Source organism: Euprymna scolopes, chromosome 20 (genome assembly GCF_053919585.1).
Source record: "Euprymna scolopes isolate OS-2025 chromosome 20, ASM5391958v1, whole genome shotgun sequence".
NCBI classification, from domain to species: Eukaryota; Metazoa; Mollusca; class Cephalopoda; order Sepiida; family Sepiolidae; genus Euprymna; species Euprymna scolopes.
This window is the reverse complement of record NC_136501.1, coordinates 48019299-48032499: the sequence shown is the minus strand read 5'-3', so window position 1 is coordinate 48032499 and position 13201 is coordinate 48019299. Positions and strand designations below refer to the sequence as shown.

Here is a 13201-nt window from a genome sequence, read left to right as displayed (position 1 = left end):
AGGGTGGCTCCACACTTCCCGGGCCTCACCATCAGATATAGTTTAAGGTCACATCCAGGACCAATAAAATCTAGAAGAATAACGTACATATTTAGACAACTTTTTAATTTTCTTTCTTAGATGAGACCCAATAGTTTTTTGTTTTTACAAAGTTGAAATTATTAAATTACTGCTGATTAACTTTAAACTATGTTTATCTAAAGAATTTTTTTAAAATTATTTTTACTTTCACATTGATCAAAAACTAAATACTGGTTTAATAACATTTTGAAAATAAGCTTTTATTAAAATATTTTACAATTCAAATAAAATATCTAATGTTAAAAAAGGTAATTACAAAAAAAAAAAAAAAAAAAATCAAAAACTATTCTAAAGGAGGAAAATTGTTTTACAAGAAAACTCAAATATAAAATTTTCTTTAAAAAATAAAATCTATATATTAATACGATAGCACGTGTTATTTTCTGTGTCACGCTCAGCCTTTGAGATTTGAAAAAAAAAAAATCACTCGACCGCCGGTCGAGTGTGAGGGAAAATTTACTCTCCCCAAAATATTTTTACTCGTCCGACTTTGTCTTTGTTTCAGTCAATAATAGTAAATAATTTTACAACAATTTAAGAAATTACCGTGTGTATAATCTAACAAGAAAATATTTGTTTAATTCTTGTAAATCAACTATTTTATTACTACAAACATTTCAGTAAATATTCAACAAAATGTTAAAATACAACACCAGTTTCTTTATATAGCATCATTCATATTATTGTTCCATTGAAATAAGAATCATTTCTTCGGATGCTGATACGTAGTATCAAAATGACAATTGAAATATAAATAATTCAAGACTGTGTTTATTGGTACCGTTAGAAAATGAATATATCTAACTTTATACACAAAGAAACCAATGTAAAATCACACCCTTGAAATAAATATATTTTAAAATGCAAAACAAATATTAGATTCAATTTTTTCATTAAAACATTTCAATATGAAGTCTCGAAAAATATTCTGAAACACAATCATCCCAGCACCTCAAAAAAATCAGAAATAGTTACTTACAATAATTACTGAACAAAACTCAGAGCGAGATCATAATAAAAATGGACATTTAGCATCATATAGCATTGAACATTTCAGCAAAATTTATATAGATTAACCTAGTAATTAAATAGCTTTGTTAATGAAACAATAAAGGTTTTTATACATTTATTCTATATTTTTATTTTTTACAAGGCAAGTCAAAATATTATATCATGTATAACATATTACTAATAATCAGCCGTTTTGATATTTTTATGTGTTTACATTTTTATAATTCATGTCCAGATTTGTTTATCGTCCCTGGAATAAATAATGTTTGTTTACAAAGAAACAAAACTGAAGCAAAAACTGATTACTTACTTGTTGCACAATTTAATTTTCGGTGCGTGCTTGACGGAACGATGCGTTTTTTTTTTCCTTTTTCAAATGTTCGTCTTTACTTTTGTAAGCATGAAGTATATGTAGTTGTAGCATCAAAGAATTTTTTTCCAAATGAATTTCAAAATCAGAGACCTAACTGAAGGCGACATTTTGACTACATGCCAAATGTGCAAATTTGACCTCTTGTTGACCTTTAGCGTGACCACTCTTTTTTCAATTCCACAGCTAGAGATGAAAGAATTCACAATTGATGAGACATAGGTCATTCTAAGTCACCTGCATATTTGAGGGTCATAAAAGAGTTTTTCCAGTTTCTTTATTTAAATCTGGCGGACGAGTGATTTACGACTCTTTTAGTTGCCACAAGAAATTTTCACTGAGTCTCTCAAAGGCTGGTCACGCTTCTTACATTTAATTATTATGTACTTCCACTTCTTATAAATAATTTTACCAAGAATTCTTCATAAGTTTTGGTTTCGGTTTCGATTATAGGTGATGGCACTCAAGCCATCTATTTTTTTTTTATAAATAATTTTACCAAGAATTCTTCATAAGTTTTGGTTTCCGTTATAGCTGAAACAACCTAATATACATATAGTTTTTTCATAAGTTTTAGCTTCGATTTCAATTCAACCTGATGCACCCAAAGTCACGTGGATATATATTTTTGAAATCACAACTAGACAAAATGTAAAAATTGATAGAAAATTGGCTCTATAATAATATATACAAAATCTGCATAAATTAAGATATCAGATTTAAGCGTATTTTACGACTGGGCTACGCTGGGCATCCTTGCTTGCTTAGTTAAATGATTTTGCAGTTTTAACAAAAAACTGCATGCTACACTTCAATTTCTTGTTCTCTGTCAGTGGAGGAAAAATCCTTCACGACTGAGACAATTTTTATTTTTGTTCCTTTTCTCCACATTAAAAAACAACCTTGGTGTCTAACTCTTCCTGTGGGGAGGCATTGTAAATAATATCAGGGCGTCTTTATGCTGAATATCTACAGAATGCCAACATCAATATATTACATAGGAAAGAGTTTGCTGTGGAATTTTCACAGGTCCCGCTAATATTATGTTCCAACCTTGTCAAACAAATATCATTTCAAATGATGTCATATAAAATGTTTTTAACCCGATATTATGCAGTGAAGTTGGTGGGTGTTGGGCCAAAGAACATGTTTGCATCACATGCTATTCTATATAAAGAACAACATTAAAGAAACTATATAGCAAACCGGATGTAATTAAGAGTAGGACCTACCCAGATCTAAATGCTTGCTCAACTAATTCTCCATTTTTATTTCCTTTTATTCATGCTCAATTTGACTTATTTTTCAAAGAACATTTACCTCCCCTGCCCTCAACATTATTAATAATGTTCCAAATTGTCAAGATAATCACAAGAATGAATCAATGATTTATGCATTTGCTTTTCCGAAAGCTAGATTTGAAAAATGAAGCATGCAATCAAAAAGGAAGAGTTTATTAAACCAATATAACATTAACAAAGTATTGATTTTTTAAAGCCACAGATGATTAACAATAATTGAATTAATTTCATCAACTTATAATTCATAGCATGTACCAACAAAGTAATTTAAATGTGTAAATAATACAAAATGCGTAGCAAGCTGATTGAACGTGAAAGCAGTCCATTTACATTTTTTTTTAAACTGACGGTTGTTAAACCAGAAAACTTTTCCTTTAAATTTTAAAAAACTTTATTCTGACTTAAAACATTTTTTTTTTTTTTACATCATTCATTGCACCACTCTCTTGTAATAAAGTTAAAACAAAGTCTATACTATTTTCTTGTGAAAAATAATTTTTTTTTTGTTTAAGTATAAAGACTTTTCTGATATTTAATTATCATAAAATGTTGTTGCAACAATATTCACCCTGATCGTGTTCTTTCCTGGTCTGCATTACATCGTGAACCATGGCAACGCAGAACAAGGTAACAAGAAATGAGTAACCAATTGCAATTTCACTATGGAAGGCCAACCACCTATGGATCTGAGAATCAGCTGTCTTATTTGATGGTGGTTGGTCAGGTCCTCAGCTGTCCACTAACACGCTTGCATCAGCCAGGGAAAGAGGATCACATCACAAATTAGCTCTCCCTCTGGATGACGAGTTGCATGCTTAAAACATTTAAGATGCTGCAAGTGGACAAATGGCAGAGATTTTACACTGAGGTTTTTGTAGAGACCAGCAGTTGAGATACAATCTTCCATAATGAAGCAGTCTTCAGATTAATCTTCTATAATATAAATCTTACCTGTCTGTTTAAATGTATGTATCTATGCATATATTTATGTTTATATATATGCCTAAAACTTTCGACAGAGGCAACGGATTTTCACGAGATCAGTATCATTTTGAAGCTTCACCCTTTAGACGACAAATATCGAAAAATGGGCTAAAAACATTAATTCCTTCATCCTCAACTGGGCACTTTTCTACAAGGAGGGGGTCGCTTTTTTCAGATATTTTCGAAAGTCACCCTCTTTTCAATTGACTAGCCTTAATTTAAACCTTCGCCACTTCTGATTTGACGATGGATGCAACAGCAAAATGTCACATTTATCCCCCCCCGCACGTTCTTTTCCTCCTTCGCAGTACGGGTTCGAGCCTGCCTGCCTACTATCACTTTTTTTTTTTTTTTTTACTCACCTTCAAACACCCGGGCAATCAGGCTAGTTTTACTATATACTACAACAATGTAATTTTTATCAATGATTGATATTCACATTTTAACAGAGAAAGGTTTTAATCATAAAAATGTTATTTAAGAAACTCTAAAAAAACACAGATTACAAAGAGAAATAGTTTATTATCTAATGTTTATTAACTATTCAACTTTCATAAATTTTTCAAATAAAAGAAATTATTCATTAAATATTATAGTAATAGTTCTGATATCTTTTACAATCTTTTATCACAGATACATTTTGAATATATGGTCTTTAAGGAATGTTTTAATTAGCTATGGTTTTATCACAGATATGGGGCAAAACATGCCATTTTTTGTCTCTTGAGCTCCTGGGGACGCAACAGGAATTTTCGTAATAAAGTTAAAACAAAGTCTATACTATTTTCTTGTGAAAAAAAATTATTTTTCACAAGAAAATAGTATAGACTTTGTTTTAACTTTATTACAAGAGAGTGATGCAATGAATGATGTAAAAAAAATAAATAAATTAAAAAAATGTTTTAAATCAGAATAAAATGTTTTTAAAAATTTAAAGGAAAAGTTTTCTGGTTTTACAACCATCAGTTTTTTTACTGTGCATATCTATTTAATGAAATACAATTTGTGGCAAAATTTCAGGAAAAAATAATGGATGGTTATCTGGCAATAGTCCGGACTAAAGGACACACGGACGCCACTGAAAACATAGGTCCCTCTCCGATAAATCGGGGAACTGAAGCTTTACAAAAAAAAGTCATATTTACAATAAGTTTTTTTTCATCAGCAATACAGTTATGAAAATCGTTTAGACAACGATGAATGATGTGAGCAATAAAAACATACTGTTTGCCTAAATATTTTACAGTTTACAATTGGAATACAAAGTGCATTATTACAAGAACAAAGGAACTTCAATTATTCTGATAAAAACAAATTAGAGGCATTCCTAGTTATTTTGAGGACTGGTCAAAAATGTTTATTGACCTTGTTTTTTTTTTTTGTTTTGTTTTGTTTTGTTTTTTTCCATTAAGTAAAGGGAGGGGGCATACAGATATTTTGTGGAAGTAAATATCTTTTATATACTTTTTTAGTCACTTTTTTATTTTTTGTATAACACCCTTTTTATGTTTAAATTTAGTTTATTATTCTTTTTTACATAAAATTATAAATGAATCAGCTTCAGAGACACTGGAAAGATTATATCATTTTAGAGAAAATAAATACAATGCCAAGGTCAGTAAATTTAAAATGTCAATAAATCCTGTTTGGGGCATTAAATTTTTTTTTTAAATGTGAAATTTTATTTCTAAATACATATAAAGTAAATAAATTTGTAATACAATATGCGAAAGAAAAGTTTGGATTCTCAAAGTTAAATTTAAATAGCTTTGTATATGAAAATCAATATTTGATTCTAACTAGCCAATCATTTATATAAATTTTCAGTCTGTGTTTTTTTTACATAAAAACGAAAATTCAATTAATTTCATCATTTACATATTTTGTCTGGCCTTATAATTCTTTCAGGCACATACAAAATACGTAATATTAAGCATTAATTTTATTGGAAAATCAAAATATAATTATCAAATGAAAATGCTGTATTTTTTTTACAAATGTAAAAATTCAAAATGCCATTCAGAATCGTTGGGTATGTAATTCTTCAGATCTCTTACTTTTAAGACTGTTTTCAGAATAAAATGTAAACATAAGATTATTTAGTTTCTGAATGTCATCGGTAGGCACACATAAATAGCTGTTAGCATAAACATTTTTTTTTGAACTCAGTTTCATATATGATTATTTCTTTTATGAATGAACTAGCGGGGGTACCCGGCGTTGTTGTAGTTGTCTGGGTGTTTAGAGGTGTGTGTGTGTTGGAGGGGAGGGAGGTCAAAACAAAAGAATAAGCGAAGTAATAACCCTGTTTAAATATTATTAAAAAAAACAGTAGACGAACGTGATGCAAACGAACGATGTTAAAATTTCTTAAAATCGGAAAAACACAAACTAAAAAAGAAAACATGAACGTGATGGAACCCCCTCCAAAAAAAAAACCAACGTGATGCAAAACGAACGATGTTAAACTTCTTAAAAAAATCTGAAAAATAAAAATAAAAAAAAAACCCAACCCTGTTTCAATATTAAAACTGTAGGTGTGCGTGTTGGGGGAAGGGGGGGGGGGTAGATGGAAACTAAAAGTAATAACATTGTTTAAATATTAAAAAATGAACAAAAACAAAAAAAATAAACAGCGAAAAAAGTTTTGGGAGGGAGATAGGCTCGAACCCGAAACCTTGAGGTTAATAGCCTGATGACATAAGCATGACACCAAAAAGCCAGGGACTTGGAAAGAGTCGAAAATAAACATTTAAAAACCCAGGTTGTTTTCTAGATCAAATATCACGCCATCGCAGCAGTAGTAGCAGAGAAAAACGAATTCACAGGGCGAATTTTATAAGATAAAAGTCACTAAAAAAAAAGGCTTTTACAACATTGTTTCGTAAGTGTTACATATTATGATCTTGATAGCATATAAAAAGTCGTAAGAAATAGTACCCCCCCCCCCGAGAATACCGGCGAAAAAAGCCTTTGACAGATATACAGAAACAATGCAAACACACACACACACATTTTCGCATGACATTATGATATTTTATTAAAACATTAGTTTCATTTCATTTTTTTTTTTTTTCTTTACTATCACATCAACATTTATCAATCATACTTCATTTTGCTTCCCTCTTCCACTGTGGAGGAAAGCAATCATGTTAAATTCATTTTTCATCCAGTTTTTCTAGTTTCCTATTCTTTTCAATTAAGTCCCCAAGACTATTTGTGTGTCTTTTTCATTTTGTTACTAAGATTAAATCTAGAAGTGATGACATCCAAAACATTCAAACTTTTTTTTTTCATATAGAAAATACAAACGCAAAAACATGTATTGCCGTATTGCTACATGTGCATGCACAGATTTTGTTAATACATTTCACACTTTTATATAATTCTTAATCTTTTACATTTACCTAGTTTCAATTTACCATTTCGATTCAATATTTATCTGATGATTATCTTTTATTTTTTCAATTATTTGTTAGAAACTTCTGGGCAATGCCAAGTAAATACAGTTGGTTGTGATGAAGTCTATAATTCAATTAATGCAATTTCAATAAAATTTAATTTAGAATCAAAGTATTAAATTATGAAGATCATATGAATAGTTACAATCCAGTAATATTCTACAAGGGTCGATTGCCATGTATACTGGCAAAAAATAGCCAAAGAGATAGAACAAGCATCATCTATATTCAAGTTCTCCTCACAAGACATCTTTGTTGGTTCAGTCACGCTCTTTAGCATCATCCAGATGATTTCATCCACAAAATCATCGCTCTAGTCCCTCCTCAAGGTTGGAAAAATGATGTGGAGACTAGCTGAAAACGTGGCCCAGGATATTGAAACAGGGTGAATGCAAAAAAGAATCCAGTAATATTGATTATAAATATATAAATACTATTCTTGTTACACTGTGTGTGAAAACTGCTGTTACACTTTAACCATGTTACTACATATCAAAACTCGGACATGCACGTTGTCCGAGACTGTCGCAAAATAACAAACAAAAAATAAATAAAAATCCGACTTGGCATCTTTTAAAGTGCAAATGAAATGCATTTATTCGTGGGTCTTCTAAAATAACGCCTTTCATTATCTTTCAAAAGTCTTTTCACGCACGTGTTTTACATACATATTGGTATGTAATGTGCTTTTTAAAAGTCTCTCACCCCGTTACCTTATGCCAGCCCTAGTCAGCACTTTCTCACCTTCATGTTCATATGTCCATCTTCCCTGGCACACACTTTGCTTCTCTTTTTGACCACATGGTATATTTTTCTCCTCTTTTCTTGTGACGCAAAATCGCATACACTTGCTAATTTGTATATCACTAAAATGTCAGATGCTGCTAATATTTTTGCTAGTTAGCTATCCTACGGCTGCTGCTAATTTTCTCACACACGCCATACACGTTATGTTATAAAACTATCATGGATATTGTATCAAGAAAAGATTAAAATTGTAATCCCAAGAATGTATATATGTGCGCTTATACACTATAGACACAGAAGTATAGTTTAAATGGTATATGAAAATATTTTCTTGTACTAAAAAACAAATAAAATAAACATTATCTGTATGATCAAGACCGATTCATAAACAAATATGTATTTAATTTTAGCATAAGCAAACCAAACATGCAACAGGTGGTGGAGAATTTTCGTATCATTATGGTAGAGGAACCATTTAACAACTAGACGTGAGGAGGAGGAGGAGAGTCATAAAAAGTCACATGAAAAAATAAAAAAACAAAAAACAAAAAAAAAACATTGCAATTGTAAAATAATTCATATTGTTCTTCATTAAATTACACATACCAGAAAACATTAACAAGCAACGTTTTTGTTTTCAGTTTTCTTTTAAAATTATTAATTTTTAATTGATTAAAAAAAAAAGTCATAATCATGAACAAGTTTCATGTATTCTAAATTATTAATAAGTAAAAAAAAAACATTAAAACTGAAATAACATTTTATAGTAAATCTAAGCCTAAAGCCACAACCACACTATGTTTGCTGATGGTACAGATAACAAAGTAGAATTAAAAGTGTGTAACATCTTTTTTAGAACTTTTCGAGCAACTCGATCAATATAATAAGAAAAAGAAAGCTAACCGACTGAATGACCTAATTTTAATAATGCAAACATGCACAATACTGCATGTTTTGTGAGGATGCATAGCTACAGTGCAAGAAAATGATGAGCCTGTGATGGGAAAAATATCTGGCTCAGTATTTGACCAATCAAATTTTGATTACTCACTTGGAAAAGTAATTGCATATTGCGAGTCACTTAAGATTTTACAAAAGTTGTGTTGATTCATTTTTTTTATGTCCTTAAATTAACAGCTGATAAATTCAGAGTAAATTTGCAGTGTCTTCCAACTAATATTTATATATTCTAGTTTCCAGGAAAATAGGAAGAGTGGGTACAGGGCTTTACAGACAAATTTACCTTGACCTTTGACAATTAAATATTTTTGTTTGCTAGCCAAACTCTTAATATTATTTTACTCTAATGTCATGAAAAAAAAAAAAAAAAAAAAAAAAAACAATCCCAAGTTTTCATCTTTTCTCTCCTTGGTTACTGAAAAAAATTCTTCTAGACTAAGCCAATTATTTTTCTTAAAACAAGATGATTTTATTACTAAATGCTAGTTACCGCCTTCAGATTTGAGGCACTTCAAACAAGCGCCCCCTACTTTTTTTTTTTTTTTCTTTTAGATTTTATTTTTAAAAAATTGTAGAAGTTGTAAATTCTTATAAAGGAAGTATTTAAGTAGTCATTGATTATTAATTTCTAACAATATTTTTGATTTATGAAGAATTTTAGGTTCTTATTTAGAATTACATTTATATTAAAAAAGAAAAATACAGACAAATCTTTATGATGTACGTACTTGTCACAGAATGAAGACTCCAAAAATCATATAACTTTATAAAATAGATTTTTTTTTTTTAAATGAAATCAAATTTTATGAGGAAGTGAGGAGAGGGCCACGATTGGCCATAGTATTTTAAAATATGTTAAAATTTAAAGGCTAACAACTTCATTCGTCTACAAAAATTTACCGACTGTGCTATTTTATTAATCGCTAAAAACCATAACATTTGATTTTCTTAATTTAAAAAAAAAAAAAATAGTTGATCAATTTACATGATTTTTGGTATCTATTATCTTCGTTCTGTGACAAGTAGGTACATCATAAAAAATTTTCTTCTTTTAAAAATTTTTTGACCTAAATGTTCCATTTACAACCAACATCTGAATTGGTCAACCCATCATAATTGGTCAACCCATCCCTAAATAAATTATACTTTTTAATCTTGCCATACAAAATGATGCTCTCCTCTGCAAGTGCCTATTTATAGCCAGACCACATATTCCTGACCGGATAAGAGTGATAGTTTTTCCTATTCAACAATTTAAGAAAAGTGCCTTTTAGCACACTTATATAAAATAAATATCTAGACACAATTTCATCATTTGCTTAGAATGCTAAAAAGAATCTGGAAAAATCAATCGATTATAATATATACATCTTTTTTTTTAATTATGTAGGTTACAAAAGTCGAATATTAATGACAAATATATAAACAAGAAAGGTAGATTTAAAACCAGGAAATGTCTACCAAAAACTGAATCAATTAGCAGAATTTGGAAGCAAACTAATAAAATTAATATATTTTAGAATTTAGAAACAAAAAAGAATGATAAACAACTTCCCAAAAATATTAATATGGGCAGATAAATCTAGAAAGAAAGTTGATATTAATACGTATAAACAAATTAATCAATAAGTTACAAAATTCTATAAAACAAACAATGAAATAACATCAGTCATAAATACGGAAGCAAATTTAATATCATCCAACCTAAAACTAAATAAAATAAAATATATAGCTATGTCAAAACTGTTTATTACACTAAAAGAACACAAAGAAAACTTTACAAACAAACCATCTTGAAGATTAAAACCTACAAAAACGAATTTAGGAAAAATAAGTAAACAACTTGAATCAATGTAAAAATATAAAAGATACAAAAAATATTTTTACAATTACAAAAAGAATTACACATACATTTTGACAAAGGATTTTTTCTTTTCCATCAAAGAATGTACACTAAATAACAGATTGGAATTTGCTAAACAATATGTAGACATTCTTGTTCATGGCATATAATAAAGCATTGCAGAAAATCCTTTCTGATAGAAATTACATCTGGATAAAAACAAAAAAAAACTGTAAACTTTGTCATCACAATGAGGGAAGCATGATAATGCTGAAGTAAGTTAACAATATTTATAACTAAAAGAGGTAATCTATTGAATTTAGGATAGATTGTTTGAATGTGGAAAAAGATGACCAGGAATAATCTAACCACTTGAAAAGGAGGTAATGTCTGGGGGATGGCCTCCTATAATCAAACCATTCTTAATTCAGACAAAAGGGGTCAAACTCTTAAAGAACCAGACCCTAGAATAAAAATGTACCAAAGATTTCTTGGCTGTTATGAAAAGTTAAAAAAAGAAAATTAAAAAACTTATTTATATGCTTCCAGGACCAAATTGAACAATATCTCATTGCAACAAAAGATCTAAGAAACAAGACATTCCCTACGTTATCAGACTGATGACAAGAATTCCTCCATTTGTATATAAAAAAAAGTGAATTTGTGAAACCAGTTAAAATAAAAAGAAGCCAAGCATGCAAGGTCCCCCTACACGAGTAAAAAATTTACTTTCACCGTGACTAATGTTTGTGCAAAGTTTGTAAAAAATACAAAGTGTGGTTATTGAGAAAAGTGTGAACAAATGAATGGATGAATAATATGGAGGCAATTTTACGCCTATAATGCCCCCTAGGGGGTCAACTAAAGTTCCTATTTAAAATGCCTCCCCACGGGACAGAGTTAGACACCAGGGTTGTTTTTTTAACGTGGAGAAAAGGAACAAAAATAAAAATTGTCTCAGTCGTGAAGGATTTCTCCTCCACTGAGAGAGAACAAGAAATTGAAGTGTAGTATCTGAAGAACAGATACTACACTTTGATCTTGGGAGTCAAGTAGAGTTATCCTGGAAAATATGTTCTGGCAAAAATTTACTTTCAGCATGACTAATGTTTGTCAAAATTTCTAAAAAATGGTTATTGAGAAAAGTGCAGTGAATTACTAGGTCCAATCCCTCCTTTGTCAAGGGACAAACAAAATTAAATCCAAAAATAGGGAAACAAAAATATCTATCTTTCTGTTCGTTACATCACTCTCTTTCTCTCTCTACCTGTAGATTAAGTAATATTAATAGTGTGATGGTATTACTATTGTTTATAATGGATTGTTTTAATCTTGTTTTATAGTTTGACTGTTAATAAACAGAGAGAGAGTGATAAAGCTTGGATAAAATAAGAGCAGGGGCAGCATACCATGAGAGAAGGTGAAAGTGATAGATACAAATTTCATAGAAGGGAATTACTTGATCAGTTTATTGCAAATGATGACTCAAAGAAATTAAAGACCTTTTTTGAAATATAACTCAATCTCAAAACTAAATATTTTAGCATATATTTTGTATGATTAAAATATATGGGAAAAAAGCATTAGGGAAACAAATGTTAACTCAACTTTAGTATGATAATAGATTAATCTATAATCAATACAATGTGGTGAAACACATAAATGTTTAGATAAAAAAAATACTGACATAATAAAAATGAATCTAAAAATTAAAAAAAAAAAAAAAAGGACAAAGAACCTCTTAATGAACACTACCACCCATCTAGTTTTCAAAGTTTTAATAAATCTGAGATATTTGAAGCAGTTAATCTAAACAAATTCCCGAGCAATGACGATTAGCTTGTTCTTTTACAATGTTCATCTTTGCCGAATTGAAAGGCAAACCACCTCAATTCATCAATTTCTGACTGGATGCCAGCACAGTTACCGCCTAAGATTGCTTTGCTGTTGGCACTTTTGACTACCTTGTTTATTATTTGTCGAGCCAGTTTTAAAGGATGGTAGCATATATTTTCACACTAATGTTGATTGGACTTATATGATAATTGTTGCAACATTGTTTATCAACCATCTTACATTGTTCTAATCCTGGAGGATGGATTCAGACTAGCATATGTGAATGGTAATTCGACAAAGGAAAGAAGCCAAAATATTGGGGGAGTGTTTGTTTAAAACATATTCTTTTGCAGCCTTGTTTTTGAAATTTTGCATAATTTACTTAATTTCATATATTGTTAGTGGGTTGATCATACATTCATATCCATCAGAAGGGTTGGGTGATGGCTGTTGAGAAGGGGTGCATGCTGATCGTGGATCAGCAGATCCAAGAAAAGATTGATCCATCATTATGTTTGAGATTAGGGATAATAATATAGTGTTGGTCAAATATGATTTTGCTAGTACTCCCTATCTCTGTGCTCAAATAGAGGAGTATATAAATTTT

At 29.8% G+C, this 13201-nt stretch overlaps 1 protein-coding gene across 2 annotated transcripts in view; it reads right to left on the bottom strand.

The window, feature by feature from the left end:
* Positions 1 to 13201, bottom strand: part of LOC145241421 (uncharacterized) — a 49790-nt gene that overhangs the window by 22105 nt on the left and 14484 nt on the right. The gene's annotated exons all lie outside the window — the stretch shown is intronic.